This window comes from Filicampus tigris, chromosome 17 (assembly GCF_054856515.1).
Source record: "Filicampus tigris isolate MCC_2025a chromosome 17, RoL_Ftig_1.0, whole genome shotgun sequence".
NCBI classification, from domain to species: Eukaryota; Metazoa; Chordata; class Actinopteri; order Syngnathiformes; family Syngnathidae; genus Filicampus; species Filicampus tigris.
The window spans coordinates 5,117,039-5,141,010 of NC_141233.1; the positions used below are offsets into that span (position 1 = coordinate 5,117,039).

A 23,972-nucleotide genomic window follows, 5' to 3' on the forward strand; every position below is an offset into this window, starting at 1 on the left:
CTTGAGCAACTTCTGACTACTGTGGAAAAATAATTAAGTACATTAAGGAACCGGTTTGATACAAATAAATTGTCTTTGAATTTAAATTAAATGAAGTTCAGAATTTTTGGGACCACACAAATTAAACACCAAGTCAAAATCATCATCGACTCTGTTGAAATAGAAAGAGTAAATAGAATTAAACTTCTTGCAATTGTTGTAATTGATGCGATTTTATCGCCCTCCACAGAGGTCCAAAAAGTCAGTCTTTGTCCTCTTCTGCTGTGCGATGACTAATTTTACAGTTTTCATTTTTATTTGAGAGACCTACTTTTTGCAGTTTAAACTCATTTGTATTGTTTCATAGGTATTGTTCAATGTTTTACAATAAAACAAGATTGGAAGATTGAAGGTGTAAGCTGTTGGTTATGTAAGAATCGGCAGCTGAGGCTTTTTAAAGATTGGGGTTTGATCGGCCAGGAAAATTGTGATCGGTGAACCCATAGTAACAAAGTTTTCAGTAAATAAACCTCTACTAATTAATGGTAACTCCAAATATATATATATATATATATATATATATATATATATATATATATATATATATATATATATATATATATATTTTTTTTTTTTCACAAATACCAATGGTCCGTCCCCACTTTCTCTGTAATTTTTGCGCAATTTTAGCCGATTTGAAATAAATAAAATAGCAAATACAAATACACTGCTACAGTTTGTGTGATAGTTTATTTATAAACTATATATTAGATGTTGTAAAGACTGTCAAGTTATTTTATTTTTCTTCCACTGCCATTTAATGTACCTGAGTGAGTTTGACCCAAGATGTTGCATTCCTACGGATGCTATATGGCAGATGAAGTCACCATATTCACCCCATTCGTCTTTCTGCTGAATTCTGCCCCGTTACAAAACACAAGTGGCATTTCAAAAGGGGCACAAATGGCGGGAGGATTACATTTCAGAGCATCAATTGTTGCTCTCTTAGTCATTGAGTTGTGAAAGTACACACCAGTGACGCACCGAGGTGTGGCTTGGTAAGTTTGTGCGCAAGCAGGCTTACTTAAGATGAATGTTTGATTGCTTACCAAATAATGGCACATGCACAATAAGCACACAGGGGAAGTGAAAATAAATTAAAGTGAGGAGGAGAGGGATGTAAGGACGTAAACTAGAGATCATGAAGACGACGAAGGGCTGAAACGGCATGCTATCGCTTCTGCCAGCTGCTTTTGGCCCTGAATAACTCAGAATTGAGTCACTGTCTGTCAGGGTCACAAAGTAAGGCGGAAGCTTTTTTAGATATTAATGCTCAGCTGTTTATGCTTAAGTTAGTGCTCTCTGACATCATGTGCAGACAACACAGGTCTCTGCTCACCATGTCAATAAATCTCAATTCAAAAGGATTTGCTAATGTTTTGAAAAGGCAGATGTTAGTTAACTACTGAGCAGGAGGTTTGTAAGATTTATTAGTGTTGTGTTAACACGTGACTGTATTGTCTTATTTGCAAATTGGAACAATTATGCGTTTGTCTTATTATAGCTATGACATGATGATCCCTAAGGGTGTTAAAATGTGTCATCGTGTTTTCCAAAACAGAATTGTGAGATTTCGGTGCGGAAGAGAAATAAATACCTTGTGCGGATTTTAACGGGTTCTGCGTATATAAATCGGAAAGTTAAGGTAGTTGAACAACCGAATGTCACCTCCAAACACCAATCTGCTTTGAACATGTGGAATGTAGCATCCTTGCTTTTACTGTATACTTTTAAAGTTCAAGTTTAAGAAGCGCTAACAAGCCCATTTGCGTGTGAAGGAAGGATAGTGATATGTGACAGTCAAAAGGAACGTGTCGCTATAAAAAAAAAACGATGGAGCCTGTGTGATTTAGGGGAGGCTTAGTAGAAGGGGAAAAAGAGGAAGTGATTTGAGGGGAATAAATCCTCAGAACTTTGTTGGTTTACAGCGCCAAAACATGCGGACGCTGAGGAGGAGGGGTGTTAAGGGTGACAAGGTGAGGGCAAGGGCCTCAATTAACACAATGAAAAAAGCTGCCAAGAAATGCGCTGCTTTTTATGGGCTGCTTACAGCTCATTACTTTGATCTTTACAGGCACAGGGGAGCTGTAAAATGTGGATGAGAGGAGACACCGACGACACAATGAATGTTACAAGGGCAGATGTTTTTTTGTTTTTTTTTCTGATCAGTTGAAATCTCACCACTTGTCTGACATCATTACCAACGCAGACAGAATTGAATAAAAGAGCTTGTGGCTCCAAGCTGACATTTCCCTCCCAAAAGAATCCAGCGTACTCATCACAATATAATCATTTGCATGTAGCTGGATAACTTGAGGTTAGCAAGCAACCATGGCAGCAACAACAAGCCCAAACAATCACTTTCAGTTGGTCTTGCTACCCGGAACGTGGCTTGTTTTTTTTTTTGTTTTTTTTTCCATCTCCACACCCTTTTTCTCTCATTAAAACAAGGCTTTGATGAAATCAGCCATTTGTTTTCTTTATAAAGGACATGGCAGCTGCTCTATTCAACAGCTTCTGCCTCTGCACGTGTTTGTGTGGGGTGCAGTGAAATATGTCCCTCTGCACGGAGCTGACGTTTGAAGTGGGCTACTTTTGAGAGCTGCAGTAGCGGACAGAAAAGAAAGGAAAAAGGGAGCTGAAGTAGTGGGGAGGGGACAGTCTCTCCAACAGCACACCCAGTGGGTAGGGGGGCTGACAGAAGGAGGCTCATTGTTGTTGTTGCCATCACAGGTGTCTGGAACTGAGCAGCTGACCATGCAGCGGACTTGATGCCAAGGTGACCTGGTAAGTGTTTGATTCGGCGGTTTGACCGACACCTTCTAGTGTGGGGTGAGAATGTGATGTGATGGATTTTATTACGTTCGATCATGATGAACACGCCGATACTATAAATCAAACACACACAGGCGTTTATGTGCAGGATCAGGTCAGTGTTGTCTGCACACAGGAAACATGAGATCTAGATTTGCTGTACTTGCGTGACACAAAAAGCTCACATTCTTTGTTGGAACAAAATGTTTATGAAAACATCTTGCAGGAACACTGTTGCTTTTTCTTTTAAATGTACACAAAACAATAAGAATGAGAGAGAGAGAGAATAACCTGTGAATGTTTCACAACAGATTAGCAATAGCAGAAATGTATAAAGCGACCAGTCGTGAAAAAACAGCTGACAATCACAATTCCCCATTCTAAAAACAGTTGGGTTAAAAAAGAACACAATTTTGGGTCGGAAATGGACCGATCCACTAATTGGGTCAACTTGACCCACCTTCTTGCATTGTTTTGTACAAAACAGCCCAAATTTTGGGGTAGGTGTGTACAAAACTACCCCAAATTTTGGGGATTGTTTTGTACCAAACAATTTGGGGATTGTTTGGTACAAAACTACCCGAAATTTGGGGATTGTTTTGCACAAAACTACCCCAAATTTTGGGATTGTTTTCTGGGTCGAATTGACCAAAGTAGTGGATCCGTCCATTTTTGACCCCAAATTGTGTTATTTTTAACCCAAGTGTTTTTAGAGAGTACATCCAGACATTTTGCTAAAAAGTACTACAAATGACATCATTGGGTGACCATATGATCACTCTTTTAGGGGTGTTTGCCAGGTCTGATATTCTCCGAATTTACAGCACAACAATTTATTGTAGTGTGACATGTTGAATGCCTCTGTTCTCAAATTTTCATGAACAAGTTTGACAATTTTTAGCCTGTCTAATTTTACTTTACATTTCCAGATCGCTTTTCCTCCCCAAGACTTGATCATTTAAAACATCACTGTACTTACCGCAAAACATGGAGGGGCCTAGATTATGTTGTCGGCCGGCTTTGCTGCATGTAACACAGGGTGTCTTGAATATATGCAGGGTGCAATGAAATTTCAAGACTACCAACTAGGTACTCTGGAGAAAAATGTTCTGCCCCATGTCACACAGTTTGGTCTTAGCTGCAGGTCATGTGGGTCTCCCAACAGGATAATCAACCATATCACACAGTAAAAAAAAAACCTCAGAAATGGCTAAGAACAAATTGTCGGGCTATTGTGAAGCATCTTGCGAAGGATCTGAATATGCAGTCAGGAAAAGAACATTTTAAACAGCTGGAGCAGTTGGCTGACATGGAGTTGGACAAAATACCTGTCCTCAGGTGCACAAGTCTCACGGAGAGAGTGATTCCCTCCAAAAAACATCATTTTGTCCAGGCCAGTTGCGTAAGTTTGTTATTTTAAAAAAATTCTGTTGGACCGCAAAAATAAAGCAATGCTCGATTTCATTACATATTATTGTCAGTACATTTTTATGTATTACTTTTGTCACTTTGAAGTCATTTCCTGTGCCCATTGTGTTTTTTCTTTTTTCTTCTAAAGGATATGTACCAACAATTTTGTGCTTGTTTGTGCATGTACTAGTCACACATACACATACAAATCTTTAGCAGGCGAAACCAAATATATTGTATGATACTGTACATTGTAGAAATGATCATTTGGAGAGATGAGCATTTACACCTGCCCGTCAGTACTGACGGCAGGTCCGTCAGTCTTTCATCATTGACTGACTCCAGTTTTTGCTGGCGAACTGATGACTGACGGTAGCTTTGAAACACCGATGGAATAAGCACAGATGGAAGCGATTTTTGGCCGTCCCTTAGATCGCCATGAACCCGAAAAAAAAAAAAGACAAGGGACATTTTGGGGACGAGAAGCAAGAGGAGGAGCACGAATAGTATAAGAATTTGTAGTTTTTAATAATAATAATAATAATGACGCTGGCAAATGACGGAAGTCCACTGACATGCTCACCACTCATCATTTGAAAATGTAAACACTCGAAGAGATTTCTATAAATAAAATGATGCATATTGATATTTCTGTTTCCTACCTTGTTAAATCATTAAAGATGATTTCAACCCAAACATATTTTTTTTCAAGAATATGTTCTATGCAGGCCCACTAGTTGAAACACGGCATAGTGATTAATATTGCGTTTGTGGAATATAAATAACCCGTAAGCAGCAAAATCTACCCGTTTTTAGCCATCTCAGGCAGCGGCCTTCAGAAAACAGATGAGCTGTGATTGGTCGTTATCTGTGCCCTGAGCAACTGTGATGTCATTTTCAATCGACAGAAGTGACAAAATGGCCGCCCCCAGAGGTGGCTAAAAACAGTGGGTTAACTCTTATTCCAAAAACGCAATATTTATCAGAATGCCTTGTTTCAACTAGTGGGTCTGCATAGAACATATTCTTGAAAAAAACATGTTTGGGTTGACTTTCTTTTTAATGATCAGTATCTTCACATAGATGAATAGGAATAATTATTAATAACAACATAAAATTGTTAATTGGTATTTTGAGTCAATGTATTTATTCCGAAGTGCGTATTAAACTGGCATCCCTTCGCATTAATCAGTACACAAGAAGCAGCTCACTTCCAAGGTTGGTGACCCCCTGGTTAAAGCTAACAGGCAGCAGAGGTGGACATTTCCTATGTACTGTATGTTCAACATAAAGTTTTAGTCTGCAAATTTTACAGTATAATTAACTGACAGAATGTTCATTTGCTGTTCATTAAAATGACTGCAGACTGTAGATGCACTCACTGCAGCGGCGTTGGTTAAAGGTGTGAAACCACCGAGACTGCTTGGGGGAAATCCTGAGCACCTACTGGGGTTTCCTCACTAATTTCTTATAAAAATAAGTGCACGCAAAGTTTGAATGGGAATTCGTGTTATTTCAATCTAAAGCCACCAGTGGTGGAAGTAATTAACTGCCTCTGTGACTGAAAATAAACAAATATTTTCTTTAAGTAGGGAAAGGGAATAAAGTTGTAAAGACGATCCAAATAACTAAGACCTACAAATATTGTAATTCATGTTTGTTTTCTCACACGAGGGCATAAATTGCATTTTAGCTGAGAAACAATCTTTTTTGTTTGCGTGTCACCCTAATGACGCTTCCATTATTTGTTATCCGAAAACGTTCTCACGCAAGGTTATTCTCTGTGATAATGTCAGTGATCACAGAGAAAATTGGAGACATTTTTAGAAAATGGCAAGAGATACTCACCCACATAAACATTTCCAGACTGACGTTGGATGAGATCACACACAGATACAGTAGGTGTTCCCATGATTCCCACTATTCGGTCTTCCTCTGAGCCTCATGGTCAAACTTCGGCATTGCTTGGCAGGAGCAGCTTGGGAGAATCCAAAGCGCACAGGCCACAATTTCTCAGAAGCTGTGCACGGAGACAGAGAAGAAGGGAAAGTGGATAGAAAAAAAACACACAAAAAGACATTACAGGAGTGAATCCACTACTGGAAATAGTTTTGAGTCAGAAAAAGACCCTCTCTCTATCAGACTCACAGTGACAGTGAGTCAAATTGTGGATAAATACGTACCGTTTGAATAGATTAACAAAAGGCAACAAAACCACAAAGACAGAATAGAAAAAGGCAGTTTAATAGGCTCAGACTAACTACCGTGACACGACACAGCTGGGTATAAACAAGCCCGTGTACTGTAAAGAGGCTGATTGGCAAACAAAGACTATTGCTGGGTGTAAAGTTAATAATCAAGATAGGTAATAAAACCTGGAAAAACAAAGAAATTAACAGAATATGAATGTGAAACAAACCAAATTGAACCAAAGAACAGTACTTCAAGGACGATGAAGTGAAATATGCGCTTATGAAACGTACGCAGGGATTTTACAATATTAGGTAAAGGAACAAATCTCAAGCAGAGTGAAATGGGAGGAGATATTCATATATTTTGATTCATCACATTAAAAGTCATTTTTAAATAGCAATCAATTATTTTTTCCATGTCCATCCTTAAACTGTATATACAATTTCACATGACAAGGCTTCATAAAGCCTGATGCTACGTAAGACATCTCATGTTTTTTTTTGGGGAAAATGAGGTCACAATAATAATGTATAAATGCTTAATCTTTACAGTCTTGACTGCAGATGAGAAATACTTGGAAAACACTTTGAAAGGTCCAGTTCAAATCATAGTGATGGCTCTTTGTATTTTAGTCTCATAATTACGGTGGTGTGTGAGAAAACTTTGGAAAGGAAGGACGGAGAGGAGTGGGATGGATTTCTTACGCAGTTTGTTGAGTTGCCAGCTTTGTGATCTTGACCTGACAAACCCGAACAACTTATCCCAATGCTGCTCACACACATTCTCCATTAACGTAAAACAACCACAATGAGATTCCTTTTCAACGCATGATTTGTAACAGTATGGCTAGTTTGAGGTCTTTTAAAATGTCATTCATTTTAAACACATTCAAAATGCTCAGCTTTTGTTAAAAAGGAGCTTAACTGTATAACTAACTGGTAGAATTTTATTAACATCATGGCTAATTTCATACGTGCACCACTTCAAAAAAAAAATTCCCAAATGTACTTTTTTTTTTTTTTTTTTTTTTTTTACCAGAGTACGCAAAAAGTAGAATGCCTGGTTGTCAGAAAAGAACAAATAAGCTTTGTGCAATAAGGCAGTAGGCACAACACTGGTGTTATTATGACAATATGTTTGATAGTATCACGCAAGATCATTAAACTGATCAGGCTCTAATTAGAAAGAAAAAGCTACTGTAGACACTGTACACCCATTTGAAAGGAATTGGATGATTGACAGATATAATCAAACAGGTTAGTAACAGTTGAGCGGGCCACAAAGGGGGCCAGTGTAACGCTGTGTGCTCCGTTTGTTTAAGCTCATGCACACATGCGTGTGTAGAAAGGGTGCTTGTGACGCACTTGGGCAGTTTGGCATTACGCAACGGAGCACCAAAGCAATCTGGCTAAACCGGGGCGGAGAGAGAAGTCCCGGACTTAGATTAGGCGAGGCAGGACAAGACTTGACAGACGTGGGAGGGCGGCGCAATGGTGTGTGAGCAATGCCTTGAGACAGGGACAATGAACTCCTTTTGATGGCACAGAAGTGTTTCTGGATTTACACTTTAGAGAAAAAAAAAAAGAGACTTACATTTCTTGAATAAACACAAAAACTGAAATCATTTTAAGGTCATGTGTTAAGAAACCCGTAGGCAAAGTAATGAAACTGTCCGCAGTGGCTAGAAAGTCAGGGTTGTAGTCAGTGGCGCGCAAAGCAAAGTGGATGCCGGGGCGAGCACGTGGTTCTGATGCTCCCCCTCACCCCCCCAAAAAACTGTCGACTTTGGAGGGGTGGGGATGCGCAGCAGGTGAAAATTTTGTAACTTAATGTCGATATATAGCCGCCATCTGTTCAGATGGATGTCTCCTTATTTAATACGGATGCCACGTGACATTTTTTGTTGACAGGAGTGAGCATGTGTGTGTTGGGTGAGGTAAGTGCGGAAGGAGGATTTTGCCATTCGTCATCTATATACATCTGGCATATGATAGCCTTTATACCAGGGGTGTCCAAACCGGGTCCTCAAGGGCTGGTGTCCTGCCTGTTTTCCAGCGCTCCTTGCTGCAACACACCTGATTTAAATGATCGGCTCATCAGCAAGCTCTGGTGAAGCTTGATAACGATCATGATCTCTTGAATCAGGTGCGTTGCAGCAGGGATAGCTGGAAAACAGGCCGGACACCGGCCCTTGAGGACCCAGTTTGGACACCCCTGATTTATACCATTATGTCAGAAACGGATGCCTCTTCCATAAAGCTGTGCCGATGTATGTTTTGGTTGACGTGCGTCCAGTGTTTTGAAATACTTTTTGCTGCCCACTGAACTTCCCCACATCTACAAAGCACCCAAAGCAGCAGACATTGATTTGGTTGAAAGTGGCACTAGTAGAGGAGATGACACAGTCCTGATTAAGCTTCTCAGCTACCCTAACATCTTGCTGTATTTTTCAATATTTTATCACTCCTGCGCTGACGCGCCAAGCGTATATGCGAAGCTACACTCTAAAAACAGTTGGGTTAAAAATAACAATTTGGGGTAAAAAAAAAAAAATTTAAAAAAAGGGACCGGTCTAATACTTGGGTCAATTTGACCCAACTTTCTTAAAACTTAAAACTACCAAAAATTGCTAGTTTTGTACAAAACAACGCCAAAAATTGGACTGTTTTGTACAAAACAACGCAAGTGGGTGAAATTGACCCAATTAGCGGATCGGTCCATTTTTGACCCAAAATTGAGTGATGTAACCCAACTGTTTTTAGAGTTGTAGGCATATACTGTACATCATACCAAAGAGACACAAGCCACACAATGTGCGCACCTGGCAGAGGAAATGAGAAACATAATCACGAGCGGAAGGTGGAGCGGCCAAATATGACCATACCAGTTGCCATAGATAACGCTGCAAATATTGTGAACTCAAGTCAAAGCAACACACATGGACTAGGACCACAAATAGGCTTGCTCACACTGGTAACCGCGCAGCTGTGAAAGCAGTGTCAATCAATTGGGTTGTCCGAACACGGTGGGAAAGTTAGCAAAGTTGTCACCTTTTTCCACAAAAGCACCACAACACATCACGCACCTAACTGTGAAGGAAGAGATGTTAAGCCTACGTACTCAACATTAAAAATGGACAAAAACTTGAAGAGTCTCGTCAAAAAACAAACAACAGATGTTTTTTTGTTGTTGTTTTTTTGTTGTTGACATTTTGCATTGTTTTGATTGAATGTGGTTTTGTTTCATGTTATGGACTAAAAGCACCCTCCTGCCCTTGCTCCAAGTGGCCACTTCACAGCGGTGGCCTGTGAACTCCCTGGCCATCTTTTGCATCATCTGCCCACAAAAGCCTGCTTGCAGTTCCTTACAAACTTCGCGCGCTTTGACCTGTAAGTCTTTTATTTCATTTCGTGAAAGAACATCGGATGTTACGTAACACTATTGGAAGTTGAACCGTTGCAAAACATATTCCGCAAGAGCCCCACCGCTTCCAATTTGTTAAAAGGTGATGTCACTCTTCAATAGCGCAAAATATTTTGGATTGAATTATTCTTCTAAAATGTCGACACGTCGCAGAGGCTTTGAGGATGACGGCTGCTAAAGTACAAACTGAGTGGAACTTCCTCCGCACTAAAATAAATTGTGCGTCAACATGGCCATTGAGTGAGGATGTGAAAGCTTGTTAGCCAATAGACGCAGCTGAGGGGAGCAACTGGTACCCTCTCGATCTCATCATATAATGCACTTTGTCAGCCCTGTGATTTATTTGTCATCACAGGAAAAAAAAGATGATCAGATAATATGGTAATATTTTGCACATGACTGTGACGGCACAGAAATTCCAGGACCCTTGTTGGAAACAAGCGATAAACTCATCGTCAAAATACAACAATGCAGTTATATAATTACCTCATTCACTGCCAGATATTTTCAGACCCTTTTTTATCCTAACGTTTGACAAAAAAAAAAAAAATTGGAATATATAAATAAGTTCCTGGGATTGAATGGCTGGACTGTGTAAAGACAAGTAAATTTGTCAACGGCAGTGAATGAGTTCATATCTGTGCATTATGTAAAATATTTTAAAAGCAGTCACATGTAAAAAGTTAAAATAGTATGTTTCTATTGTGTGCACATTATGGATACAAAATATAAACAAAGTAAAACAAAAGTTCTTTTTCCCTTCAAAATATTGATGGAAAAGTACACCTTTCATGAAGACAATGTTTTAACACATGTTGAGTCAGCTGTGCTGTCTGTTGATTTTCAGTTCAGTACAGTTCCAGACAGCATAATTCTTGTTAATTTTGTCTGTTCTGAAAGTTTGCCATGCATGTCTAATTAGCTCAGGGGTTCCCCCACTTTAACATATTTGGGAGTTTCCAACACTTAACGTTTACCTCTTTTATCAAGTCTTTGAATTTTTTTTTTCTTCTTCTTCATATTAAACCTAAAACAACAACAACATTCGTATGCATTGCTGCATGCTGGGGGGATTTTTTTTATTATTTTTTTTTAACAAGCATGCCATTTAAAATGAACCTTCCCGCTTTTGCATAAAGAATCTTTTCCACAAAGGCTGTACACATATACCCGGCCTCTCATTATTATCCACCTCTGAGAAGCTGCTGTTCATATCATTAAATAATACGATTATTAACAATGTCACTGCTTTTATTTCATTTTTTTTTAAAAAGCCATAAATACTGTACATGATCATAGTTCACTTTGACAGTGTCGTCTATTAACCACCTTTTTTTTTTAACCTCAATGCATCTTGTGTACCTTAAAAAAATAAACATAAGATCATTTGTTCTGACCTGGTTGAACTTGCCTTTGGTGATTTTTTTTTTTAAGAGTGGCCTGCGATTTATCTCATCTGCCATGTGTGTGTGTGTGTGTGTGAGGGTGTGTGTGTGTGGGGGTGTGTGGGTGTGTGTGTGTGTGTGTGTGTGCGTTAACAAGAACTGCTGGAATGGCGAGTCAGACACATGCCTGAGATGTCTGAGACGTTACATTTGAGAATCCATTAATCCAATTAATAATATGTACATTACATACATGGAGAACACTCCGCATTTACAAATCCCTTTGGTATTTGTGGATAAAAGCCTGGTGGAGATGCGTAAGTCACAAGACATTTGGACAGATTCCTGTTTAACAGGATGAAGACAGAAAATAGTTGAAAACATGAATGATAGCAATTGTGCTTGTTGTCTTTTTTTCTTCCAGGAGAGAGGGAATATTTGTGGTTGTATGTCATTCTCATCCAAATGTAGAAATCTCACAAGCATCAGTGCTTAAAATCCCCAACCAACTTACCGTCATGATACATACTCAAGTGAAAACTGCAATATTTAAATGAATTGTAATTCAAAATCTATACTTGTTTAATTATCTGTAAAGCAATTCACACGGAACAGCTGGGAAGCAACTCACTCAATGATATGTGTCAAGTAACAAAAAAAAAAAAAAAAGAAAGAAAGTGGAAAATTTACTTCAGATCATCATGAGTCGTGTCAAACAAAGCAGCTACATTTGAAGGTGTTTATTTAAGGAATACTACAATGAGCGAAACACAACGGTCAGGTGAGTTGAGAATGCCGAGTCACACTCTGGGTCCTGTTTTTCGTTTTTAAGAAAAATTACACATAAAAGATGAAGCATGACCTTTAGTTTTGGATGCAAATATATTTAAAGTTATATGAGCTTTCACTCAAAAACCTCTTTCAGCAAAAACGAAAAAAGTCAGACCTGTGTCTTTTCGATGATAATAAATAAATTCACGTCACAACTACTATCATTCTGCACATTCTATTAATACATGTGTTCACTGTTAGCCCCATCACAGGAAGATTGACCAGCAAGCTTCTGAAGGAAAAAAAAAAAAAAGCTTAAACATATAGATAACAATCACTCAAGTGTAGTGTTCGTAATAACAAAAACTGATACATGTCGAGAACAATGTTCATCCTGATCACCACCTCTGTGGGCCCACAAGTGATACAAGATCTCGGCAGTGCCCTTGCTCTATTTTATTGTTTTCATTCATGGTCTGTGAATTAAGCACCCACCAGCCACTAACGTCCTCCCTGGGAACAGCAGGTTCAAATACACTTGATGTTGTGCCAATAAGTGTGCTTTTTCTCTCGCTACGCATGAGCTGGATGGTTTTTATCTCTTTCCAAGAACCAGTTCTGCCCGTGTACAATGATCTCCCGCAGTCTCAGCAGGATGCGCAGACCAAAGAGTCACGGAACAAAAGAAGTGCCACCACACTGTCCACTTCAGTTATTCAAGATTTGCAACACCCTCTACTGGAGAAATGTCAGTACTTGAACAAAAATGTGTGCAGTAAATTAACGATGGGTACGTTCTTAGCTAGGGATGGGTACCTTTCACATTTGGAACTGTACGTTAAGAATTTCTGCTAACTGGGAATACATAATCAACAGTGCCAAGTTTTAGTACTCGAGTGTGTTGGTGTGAGGATGTGTGTGTGTGTGTGCGTGTGTGTGGGGGTGTGTGGGGGTGTGTGTGGGTGTGTGTGGGGGTGGGTGGGTAGGTGTGTGTGTGGGGGGGGGGTCTGTGTGTGTGTGGGGGGGTGTATGTATGTGTGGGGGGGGGTGAGTGTTTGTGTGTGTGTGTGTGGTCAAAATGTTAATTTATTTATTTATTAAAAATCCCAAGCTTTTTCAATTTAAAGGGATACTTGACTAATGTTTCCATTTTCAGCAGTAAAAAGTAATTTTGTCTATAATGAATTTGATAACTTTAAAAACACATTTGACACTTGGTTTGTGGAATATGAGTTAAGAAGCAAAATCCAACCGTTTTTATCCATCTTTGGGGGTGGTGATTTTGTCACTTGCTGTTGACTGAAAATGTCCAATCATCGTTACCTGAGCCCTGAACTACTGTGATGTCATTTTCAGTCGACAGCAAGTGTCAAAATGGCCACCCCCTGAGCTAGCTAAAAACGGGTGGATTTCTCATATTCCACAAACACAATATTAATCAGAATGCCATCTTTAGAATAGTGGGCCCACATGGAACATATTCTGGAAAAATAATATGTTGGGATGGCATAGCATCCTTCAACCAGCATTTGTCACAATCAAGCTAATGTAGCGAAATTCTTTGGATCATGATTTGGGGAAAGTGCATTAAGCTTGCCAAGTGTAAGAAATTTCAAGTCAATCAGACTTGCGGGTAGGGGTGTTCAATTTTGTCTAATAAGAAAATCCTGATTATTTGCTCTCAAACCCGATTTTACGATTACGATTTCTTTGTAAAATAAAAAAATAATGAAAAATGAAGTATTTTGAATGTCTTTTATTCAAATTTCATTTTTCTTTCTTTTAACTCAAAATGCCAGTCAATTTAACTTAATACACACAGAACAATCCATTGGGATTAACAGCATTTTACTCAATAGATTTCAGATCTGTTCTTAATTAAACCAATAATGAAAGAAGAAAGTGCATATACCATCTGAAACGAAATCATCAACATGAGAGAAGGTAGACAGTCAAGTCCGTAAACCAAACAGCCTGTCAGTAAGTCATTTTGCCAACCAGCTAATGACTAGCCTTTCACCATTCTCCCTGGTCTTACTTAAACATAAATCAATGATTAGTGCAAAACTGTCACTCAATAATAAAATGCACTGTCAAGCTTAAGGGACGACTTTCAGACGTTGAGTTACTTGCTCAGGGGTTGCATTGTACATGCGGGGCACACACTACACAACAGATGTACTTTTGCCCGATTTATTAACTAAACGCTCACTTGCCTGAGCAAATAGCAGATTCGCTGGTAGCCATGGATGTTGTTGTTGTTGTTGTTGTTGTTGTTGTTGTTGTTGTTGTTATCGGACTGCGCGCTCGTGGGAGGAAGCGGAAATGCAGAGAAAACTACGGTGGCTTAGATACACCAAATTTAACTAAATCGAACGTGCCGATTTGAACGTTTTATCCAGAAAATCGGTTACGGTTCAAAATCGCTTAATCGAGCAGCCCTACTTGCGGGGTTAGAGATGTGACAATTTGGACTTTCTAAATGTTAGGCTTAACAAATGCCACCGTAACAAAATATTTCTCCGATGCAACAGGATTTTTTTTGTTTTTCAAACACATTAAGTATATATGAGAAATTACTTGTATAAGAAATGTCAAGGTGCCATTTAACGAAGTGTAATAAGATAGTAACATGTAATTGTAACATTTATTAGTGAGCCACAATTGGATGCAATAACTTTTTCCCAAAACAAAACCCCTTGAAAGCCATGCACCACTGGGGGCGCTAGAGAACATTTTGCCGAAAGACGTGTTTTGAGCTGTATAAGATCAAGTTGCCATGGTGATTGCACCCTGTTAGGTTGTCTTTCAACACACATTTAAAGATCTCTGGTACCCTCTACTGATCACTTCGGAACATACCACGGACACGCCACACTATGACTCGTGCAATATACTGTACTGTACGTATATATCATACAGTACAGGTATAATTAGAGACCTTTTAATATCATACTATTAAGCCCGACTGTAATAAATTGTTAAATTAAATACAATTAAAATCATTCTGTTCATTGCCTTTAGGTGGATTGCATTGGGCTACATTTCTTCGGCTAGCTATTTTAGTGATTCATTGTTATAAAGTGGAATACAAAGAGCTCTCTGAAGGTTTTGAACTCCTGTGTTGATGCCAGTGACATAAAGGCATGGATGTAGCTCACAAACTGAGGGTGTATGCTCAGCGTATTACATCCAAGTAGTGTAATAAGTACTTATTTATTTATTTATTTAGTTGCTTTCAGAAAATGGCCTCATTAATCACAGAGCCCATGGATAATTTTAGTAAGGTGAATCTGTTTAATCACTACTAACACACTGAATAGCCTAAATATATTGAAATGTAAAATCAATGTCAAGCAAACATGGATTAAAAGTTGAAGTGAAATAAAACGCAATGATAATATCCACATAAACCAAATTGGTTGAAGGATCGAACAAAAAAAAAAACCCTCTTACTTTAAAAACAATCCATTTCATAAAAAATGCATGAGAGCGGCCCCTGCAAGGAGCACAGAGTTTCATCATGAACCCAATGACACCAAAACCTGCAGTAGCAACTACACTCGCTAGATGGCGACATCCTGCTTCGAAACAGCCCTCAAATAATTGCATGTGGGAGGGAATTAGTTGGGCTTTTAAAAACAGCAAAATTCGGGCGGTGCACGTTGTGGTTTTAGTTCAGGTCCAACGGACAAGGGTACATGAGTCTGACAGCTTTGATGACAGATGGAGCCAGAGCAGCAAATACAAGCAGATGTCTTTCCTCACTGATTTAATCAACAGTTGCAGACCTCCTTGGTATAAAGAGCAAAAACTCTCAGGAGATGGAAGAGAGTAGAAGGGGGCTGAACACAGAGAGGAGGGTGAGTGAGTGACAGAGGGGGGAGAATTGTGGGAGGAGGCGTGCGAGTCATTTTACCCTCGTGCGCATTCAGTCAGAGGGGTCAGCGAGTGCGATTGTTCTAGGACAGCTTGTCAAAACAGTGCAGCCACCACAGCCCCTACTCATGTGTGCCCCACTCTCATATGCATGCACGCACGAAGCCGTGCCAGCTTACACGAACAGCACCACCAAGACCTTTTTTTAAGAGCTGTGTGACCAGATGGGGGTGCTAGGCAAACCACCATGTACCCGTCTACCCCGAGGAATAACACATATAGGATACAGACGATCGGTTAACCAGTTGAGGCTTCAATCTGGTGTCAGCTGCTGCGTCACAGCGGAAAACATCACACACTGACGCACAGAGGCAAGTGAATAACATTAGACTAGCAGTGCACAACTTGTTGGGGAGAGTCAAGAAAAATGTTGTCTTACCAAGTGAGCTGGAGTGAGGTTGTGCCAAGAGGAGGGGATGCCGAGGTCAACCCAACGGTGCTTGCTGCTCCACGTTGAGCGCATGCTGCGGAGGCCAGAGAGTGGGACAGTCAACCACATGGCAGGGACACGCTATCAGAGTGTGAGCAAAACAAGGAAGACAAGAGAAGGGTGGGGGGGTACAACAGAGAGAAAGGGAGGGACAGAGACGGAGGAGTAAGAGAAGGTAGAGGAGTGAAAGTGTACCAAACGGCACTTTAAACGGGAAGTCAACTCAAAAATGATCTTTTACAATATGTTCTATGCAGCCTCGCTAGTCCAAACTTGATATTCTGGTTAATATTGTTTGTGGGATACAAATTAAGCAGCACAATCCACCTGTTTTTATCCATCTCAGGGGGCGGCCATATTGTCACTTGCTGTCATCTGATAATGACATCACAGTTGCTCAGGGTTCAGGTAACAACCAATCACGACTCAGCTTCAGAAAACCGGTGAGCTGTGATTGATTGTTACCTGAGCCCCGAGCAACTGTGATGTCATTTTCAGTCGACAGCAAGTGTCACAATGGCCGCCCCCTGAAATGTATAAAAACGTGCGGATTTTGCTTCTTAAATAATATTCCACAAGACTATAGACTAGTGGGGGCGCGTATAATATGTTTCTGTAAAGAAAAGTTTGGGGTTGACTTCCCCTTTAAAGGGTGGGAGAGGGCAAGTGAGTGATGGAGAAAGGGAGGGAACGAGAGACCTTAGGAGACAGCGGATGTTGTTGAGTTTAGAGGACAGTGCCGTAGGGTAGGAGTGTTCAGCACACTGACACAAGAACAGCTCCATTATTCTGTCTGCTGGCAGATCATATTACACAACTCATGAAGTCATTATAACACAAGCTAAAATCGCTCCTTGCCTCATCCCCTTCATGGAACATAATCACTGCGATCTATCCCTTTATTTACATCTCCTCCCTCCCCATAGCAGAGGCAGTTACATGAGATTGGAAGTAAGGTGGCGGACTGGAAATGGGCTCTGACTGGAGAAGTTCAGCTTCCCGGGGAAACGCAGCAAAACAAGAACAACTCGCCCAGGCTCTCTCTACTGGCCGGCTACTGGGAATTATCATGCCAACAATAAGCGTGTGGTCACTGAGAAGCCATTGCACAACACTTGGGCTTGTGTCAGGGGAAGGAGGGGGGAAAAACTATAGTGGCAGTTTGCAAAGTGTCACAGCCTGTTGCAGGAACAACAAGAAAAAGTGGTCGAGGCCAGCGGGAAGGTTTTCACTGACTGTCATTTGTATGTCGCCAATAATTTAGTTTGGCTAGTAAAAGCAAAACACAGGCAAGCCTAAACATTGCGAAATGTTAATCATTAACTCAACGCCTCATAGACAAACTCACAAGTTGTTGAATACTCCTTTGCAAGTGGCGTGCACTCGGATTTGACCTGGTCAGTGCTTATTCATTTGTATGTCAACAACCAAGTGAGACAAATGGAATGGTGCACCCTAAAGGATGTAATCACACTTAAACACGTTTAACTTCATAAAAGAACACTAAAATGTAGATTCCCCTGCTAGTGTGGCTCCATTGGTCAAGTGTAAACACTTTCACCCGAACCCTGATATGCAATAATAATAATAATAATAATAATACATTTATCATTCATGTTCCCTTCTCAAGGCCATGACAGATGCCAACAGAAAACTCTTTGGATAAATTATAGATTAGCAAACACCACATGTATTTATAAATAAATACTAAATAATAGCATCTGCAGATTTATTTTTCGATTTTAAACTCATGGTTTTCAGAAGCTGCACAGTTGAAGTTGAGAAACCAAATAAACACAATGTGAAATACCGCCTCATGAACTATATAGGATGCATTCTAATGCAAGGATCTCAAACTTGCAGCCTGGGGGCCATTTGCGGACCGCAGGATTATATTTTGCGGAACCCTACTTGGCATCAGAGTTTATAGTTAGTGAAGCCACCACAGATTTTTGTTAAGTTGTTGCCATTTTGTTTTTTTAATCACTTATGGGCTATCATAGCTCAGGTTCATGACAGCATTTGGAAAAATATAATTCTGAAGTGACACTGAGTGGAAGAAACAAATATCCAGTCACCCAGACTCAGCAATGTCTTTTTCAAGAACAGCAATGTGGAGAGAGGTTGGCGACGAGAACACCCAACAGGAGACGGAATCTTTTTGGTGAGAGAAATGCACAAGAAATCAGATGTCATTACTCAAGAGAGAGGAGCCAATCATGTTCACGCTCCGAAGAACCGTGAACTGTTACTAAGAATATTACATCACTTGTACTTTTTTTTTTTTTTTTCATATTGTCACTTCTGTCGACTGAAAATGACGTCACAACTGCTCAGAGCTCAGGTAACCACCAATCACAGCTCACCTGTTTTCTGAAGCTGAGCCGTGATTTGTTTTTACCTGAGCCCCGAGCAACTGTGATTGTGTCATTTTCAGTCGACAGCAAAAGACAAAATGACCGCCCCTTGAGCTGGACAAAAACGGATGGATTTTACAACTTAACTCGTATTCCACGAAGACAATATCAATCAGAATGCCATGTTTAGATTGGTGGAGCTGCATAGAGCATATTGTAAATAATTTTGAGCGTTTACTTCCCTTTAACACAAAATGTAGTCCTATTGTAAGTGAATGCATTTGTTTCACAGCATCAGAGGTTTTGTAATGTTTGGTAAATAGGTCAATTCATAATATGTGGTTAGCATGCCTCCGTCAAAGCTGAGAGGTTGTGTGTCTCGGCTCAGGCCCTCTTATGTAGCGTTAGCATGTTCTCCCAATGCTTTTGCGGAGTTTCAGTTTTTTGTTTGTGTGTTTGTTTGCTTGTGGTTGTGGTTGTTGTTGTTGACGTGCTCATGAAACTATTAGCCAGTGTGTTAAAGCTAATGGTTTGTGGGTGGCGACTGTGACTCAAAATCAACTTTTTTTTTTACTCACTCACATACAAAACCAAAATGTGAATATATAAAAATTAATCTCCAACATTGTGATAAGATGATGTGACCACTGGATTTCCCATATTAGGCATCGAAAGGTGATTTCTCCAAATACTAACACTAAAAAGTCTGAAGCAAAACAAGTACGGAGCCCCAAATCAGAACAGCATGTAACCTTCAGCCTGTACACGTGTTCTAAATTGTAAATGTATGCCTTGAATGCACTTGAATAACCTGTAACACGTTCGTCACGTATCCTTGAGAACCACATGTGGAGCCACGTGCTTTTAAATGTTGTTGAAGACTAACTCCTCTCACTGAGCACGCTGCTCGTGGTGCTTGTGGCTCACCACTTCCTCTTGTCGATTACAAAATAAACACATTGTCGTCACACACTTAGCGGCCTCCCCGAGCGCACACGCTGACCTTCCCAGGGGCCCACACCGTTGTAAAATAGTTGTTGTGCAGCCCGTGGAATTTCTTCTTCGTCTGCTAACCTCCAACAGCCTCTGTGAGTAATTGAAAAAGACAAGTGCTATCAGCATGCAAGATGAAGGGTAATGACAGGAAAATGATAAGAGTGTCCTCAGATTCCTCTTCTGTGCAGAATGAAATATTTCATGAGGAAGACTAAATAATGAGGGAGGTCTTGTGAGTTGACAGCACCAAAACCGCCAAGGTCATCTCTTGTCTGTCTGTAACGCAGACATGGGTCTTTTTTTTTTCTTTCTGCCGTGTATGTGCTTGCAAAAGGAAAATAACATGAGCACTTTTGTTCTTCAGGATTAAAATCTTTATTTTTTGTTGCAGGCTCAAACAAATCTGTCGCAATTTTCAAATCGGACAGTAATTTGGACAATGATAGCGGCATGATTTTCCCTTTACTACCACCACAATGGATCTGTGATAAAACAATGATATGAATAGATTGTAAACTACATTATTAGTTTTAATTTAAGTGCATCGCATACAGTGGGTAAATTATTACGACTTATTCTACTACTCATTTAAAGAGGAAGTCAACCCAAAGATTATCTTTCCAAGAATATGTTCTGTGCAGGAGCACTAGTTGAAACAAGGCATTCAGATTAATATTGCGATTGTGGAATATGAGATAAGCAGAAAAATCTAGTCATCGTCTCAGGGGGCGGCCATTTTTCTCACTTCAGTTGACTGACAATGTCATCACAGTCATTCAGGGCTCAGATAACGACCAATCATGGATTCGCTTCAGAAAACAGATGAGCTGTGTTTGGTCGTTACCTGAGCAACTGTGATGTCATTTTCAGTCGACAGAAGTGACCAAATGGCCGCCCGCTGAGATGTCTAAAAAGGGGTGGATTTTGCTGCCCAATTCATATTCCACAAACTCAATAATAATCAGAATGTCATGTTTCAACTAGTGGGACTGTATAGAACATAGTCTTTAAAAAATATATGTTTCGGTTGACTACCACTTTAACTCACCTTGTTAAGTACATGTAAACCTGGATAAGTAGAATTTCCTTGAAAAAAAAAAAGTCAGGTAACTCATTGCCTTAAAATTGCAGAGTAATGACAATCACTGCCCAGTCATTTCTTTAACTTAGCTTGTTAAGTTTACTCCATTCATTGTTCACGGCAGAGGATCCCCACTGGCACATCATCGTAGGAACCTTCCTTGTCATCATCCTGAAAGAAAAAAAAAAAAAAAAAAAACAGTAACAGGGCTTCATCATGTCAGCATGGTGCTACAAAAAAATAGAATATGTTTGGGGGGGGTGCAAGGGAGCAAGAAAGGGGAGGTGGAGAAAGTGGAAGGAAAACAGAGGAGGTAGTAAATGCGGGAACTAGCAAGAGGAGGTAGAGAAAAACCTTCCACATTGGAGGGAGTCATGTGACTTCCGTCACATCCCAAGCCTGGTGCGTTGAAGGAGTAGAAGGGACATGACACTTTAAAAAGGATATAGCCTAGCTCACATTACGAGCGCATTTACACACGTTAATTTCAAGCCCAATAAAAGAAGGAATGATCCCACAAAGACTGAAAAGAAGCAAGGAACTAAATACAAAAAACTGACAAGACGAGGAACACCAAACATAGAAACAAAACATACTCAAAACAATGCGACAGTCACAGTCCACAAATGCAGATTTTGACATCAATAACATGACAAGTTCAGGCAAAAAAAAATGTGGCCACATTCATTTTTCTTTTTTAAGTGAAATCCAGTTTTTGAATGTGGTAATTGCTACTCGGTGCAAAATGTTTGAGAAACACTGAGTTGACAAATTTTGAGCTGTGGCTAGCTGCTTCACTGTCTGTTACAAAAGACTACACTTCCACAAGACAATTGGATAGCTGGATGACAAGCTCACCACATAGTTGGGACTGCAGTGGCATGCAACGAGTGGCAGGGTCCAACTCACCTTTTTGTGGCTGAACTCAATGAAGCTTTGTGGGTCAAACATCTTGCTTCACTTGTAGAGAAAAATATATTCAATTAGATTGAATCCTTCCGCTCTCTCTGCTTTGTCTCACAAAGTTCAGAATCGGATATCATCAATCCATTCCATCATTCCACTCTGTCAAAACTGGGGGTTCATGGGGCCAAGGGGTTTGAAAAAGTTGGCAAAACTTGATGTTGTTTACGCTCAAACAAGTGATTAGGCAATTGAAAAGTACAATATACTCAAAACTCACTTGAAATAGTAGGACATTAGTCGTACAAATGTGATTAGCTTGAGTATAAACAATTGCTTGGACATGAAAACACAATTACAATAACAAAGCACATGAAAAAGTTCTGATTAATCAGAGTTGACAAGTATATGTCAACAAATTAGAGTTTATCAAAAATCTAGCCTTTCAGTTTAGAACTGCTTCAGTAACTACTGTTGTAAACTGTTGGCAAAATGTAAAGTCAAAGAAAAGCAGTTGCAATGCTTATTTCTAAGACGTTTGCTTCGTCTGGAGAAACACGTGTGTGTGTGCATGTGTACAGAGCTGCTCACTACAGGTCTCTCAGGAATGTGTCAGTGGGCAGCGAGGTGGGGACTCTGACATGAAGGAACGCAGCTCACCATCTGGTGGAAGTGTCAGTCATGTACACATTCAGAGCTCGGTCGGGTCCTTCAGATCCGCATCACCTGCTCGCGTTTCCGTCTTGCAGGCTGAAGCAGACCACAAGCCTTAAAACAGCCTACCAACAGCCATTTCGCTTTCGTAGTACTTTGAGAAGCTGTCATTATGGTTTACAGCGGTCATTTTGAGGTCAACTTGGACATTTCGAGGGTTTCTTTGAAAATGAACTTGTACTCGACGTTATGTCCACTTGCAAACAAACATTAGAACCAGGTACAATATTACAGAGACGCAACTGAAATGATGGAGGGGGCCACATTTATTTTTCTAAATCATGGCGCAATAGGACGATGCACTTCCAAATGCAGGACAAAAATGACATTTTAAGTATGGAGAAAATATGTGCATATGTCTGTTTTTTTAATTGAATCAATGTAAATCACATTATCTTCATATATTTTAATGCTCAAAGGCAAGTATAAAGAAGAACTCTTTAACAAAAACAGCCCTGCCCTTTGCCTTTCCTCGATGAACTGAACAGCTCTCGTTGCCTCAGTAAAGGAAAATTATAATCAGAGACCCCTCCCACTCCGGACATCACATATTTAAACTGACGGCAGACGAGAGCGAACTCTGGCTAGGTTCACACCGCAGGTCTTAATGCTCAATTCGATTTTTTTTTTAAAACGATTTTTTTGTGTGTAAGCGTTCATATTACATTTTAAATGTGACCTCGGTCTTGCCTGCTGTCTGAACACATGCGTCACGAAAGTGGCCCGCATGCGCAGAAGAGACGATGCCACTCCCAAGGTTGTGGTTGTAAATGTGGTCCAGCATGTCGGGGCATTTATACAGTCAAGCGATTAGGTAGGAGGTAGAAATAAATACAGTATTTGGAGAAAATCACGAGGCGACCCTTTAATATCTGATTTCATGGAGACATCACTAACGATGACGTCACGTCACAACCGTGCGTAAAAAATGAATCGATCTGAGCTGTGGCTGCTATGATCGCCATAAATGTCCACTTTATGCTTCATGTTTCAAGTGGGATTAAATCAAAGTAAAATATAAAGTCAATTGTGTTACTCAAAAAAAAACTTTGCAGATTCGATCCCCCTGCTGCCAGCTGTCTCCCGCCGCCTGTGTGCAGCCCATTTTGGCCACCGGATGACGTCAATGTCGGATCGATGCGACCTGGCCGTTCAGACCGCGAACGCATTGGAAAAGATCGGATACGGAGCCGATCTAGGACCACATACGAAAGCGACCCAGGTCGCATTTGAAAAAATCGGAATTGAGGCGTTCAGACTGTCATAAAAAAAAAATCAGATACAGATCGCATATGGGCAAACAAATCCGATCTGGGTCGCATTTGCCTGCGGTGTGAACCTAGCCTCCGAAACCAAATCAGACTCAGAAATAGTTTCTTCGCAAATGAGATCCCTGCTGTTAATTTTACACATTAAATTATTGTAATGTTTAATGGGTGCATTGGATGATTTTATGATTATTTTTTAAAATAAATGTTTATATTTATGTTTGTTTATTATTTGGTTTGGGCTTTGTC

General features: G+C 40.1%; 1 long non-coding RNA gene across 1 annotated transcript in view; it reads right to left on the reverse strand.

Annotated features, from left to right (window-relative positions):
- LOC147132963 (uncharacterized) overlaps positions 1–16,500 on the reverse strand; it is a 52,153-nt gene extending 35,653 nt beyond the window's left edge. The window contains exons 1-2 of the long non-coding RNA XR_015081924.1: positions 16,354–16,500; positions 6,112–6,283 (exon numbers count right to left, since the gene is read on the reverse strand). This is a non-coding gene — a long non-coding RNA (uncharacterized LOC147132963). The remainder of the gene's footprint in view (positions 1–6,111; positions 6,284–16,353) is intronic.
- Between the last annotated feature and the right edge of the window lie 7,472 nt (positions 16,501–23,972).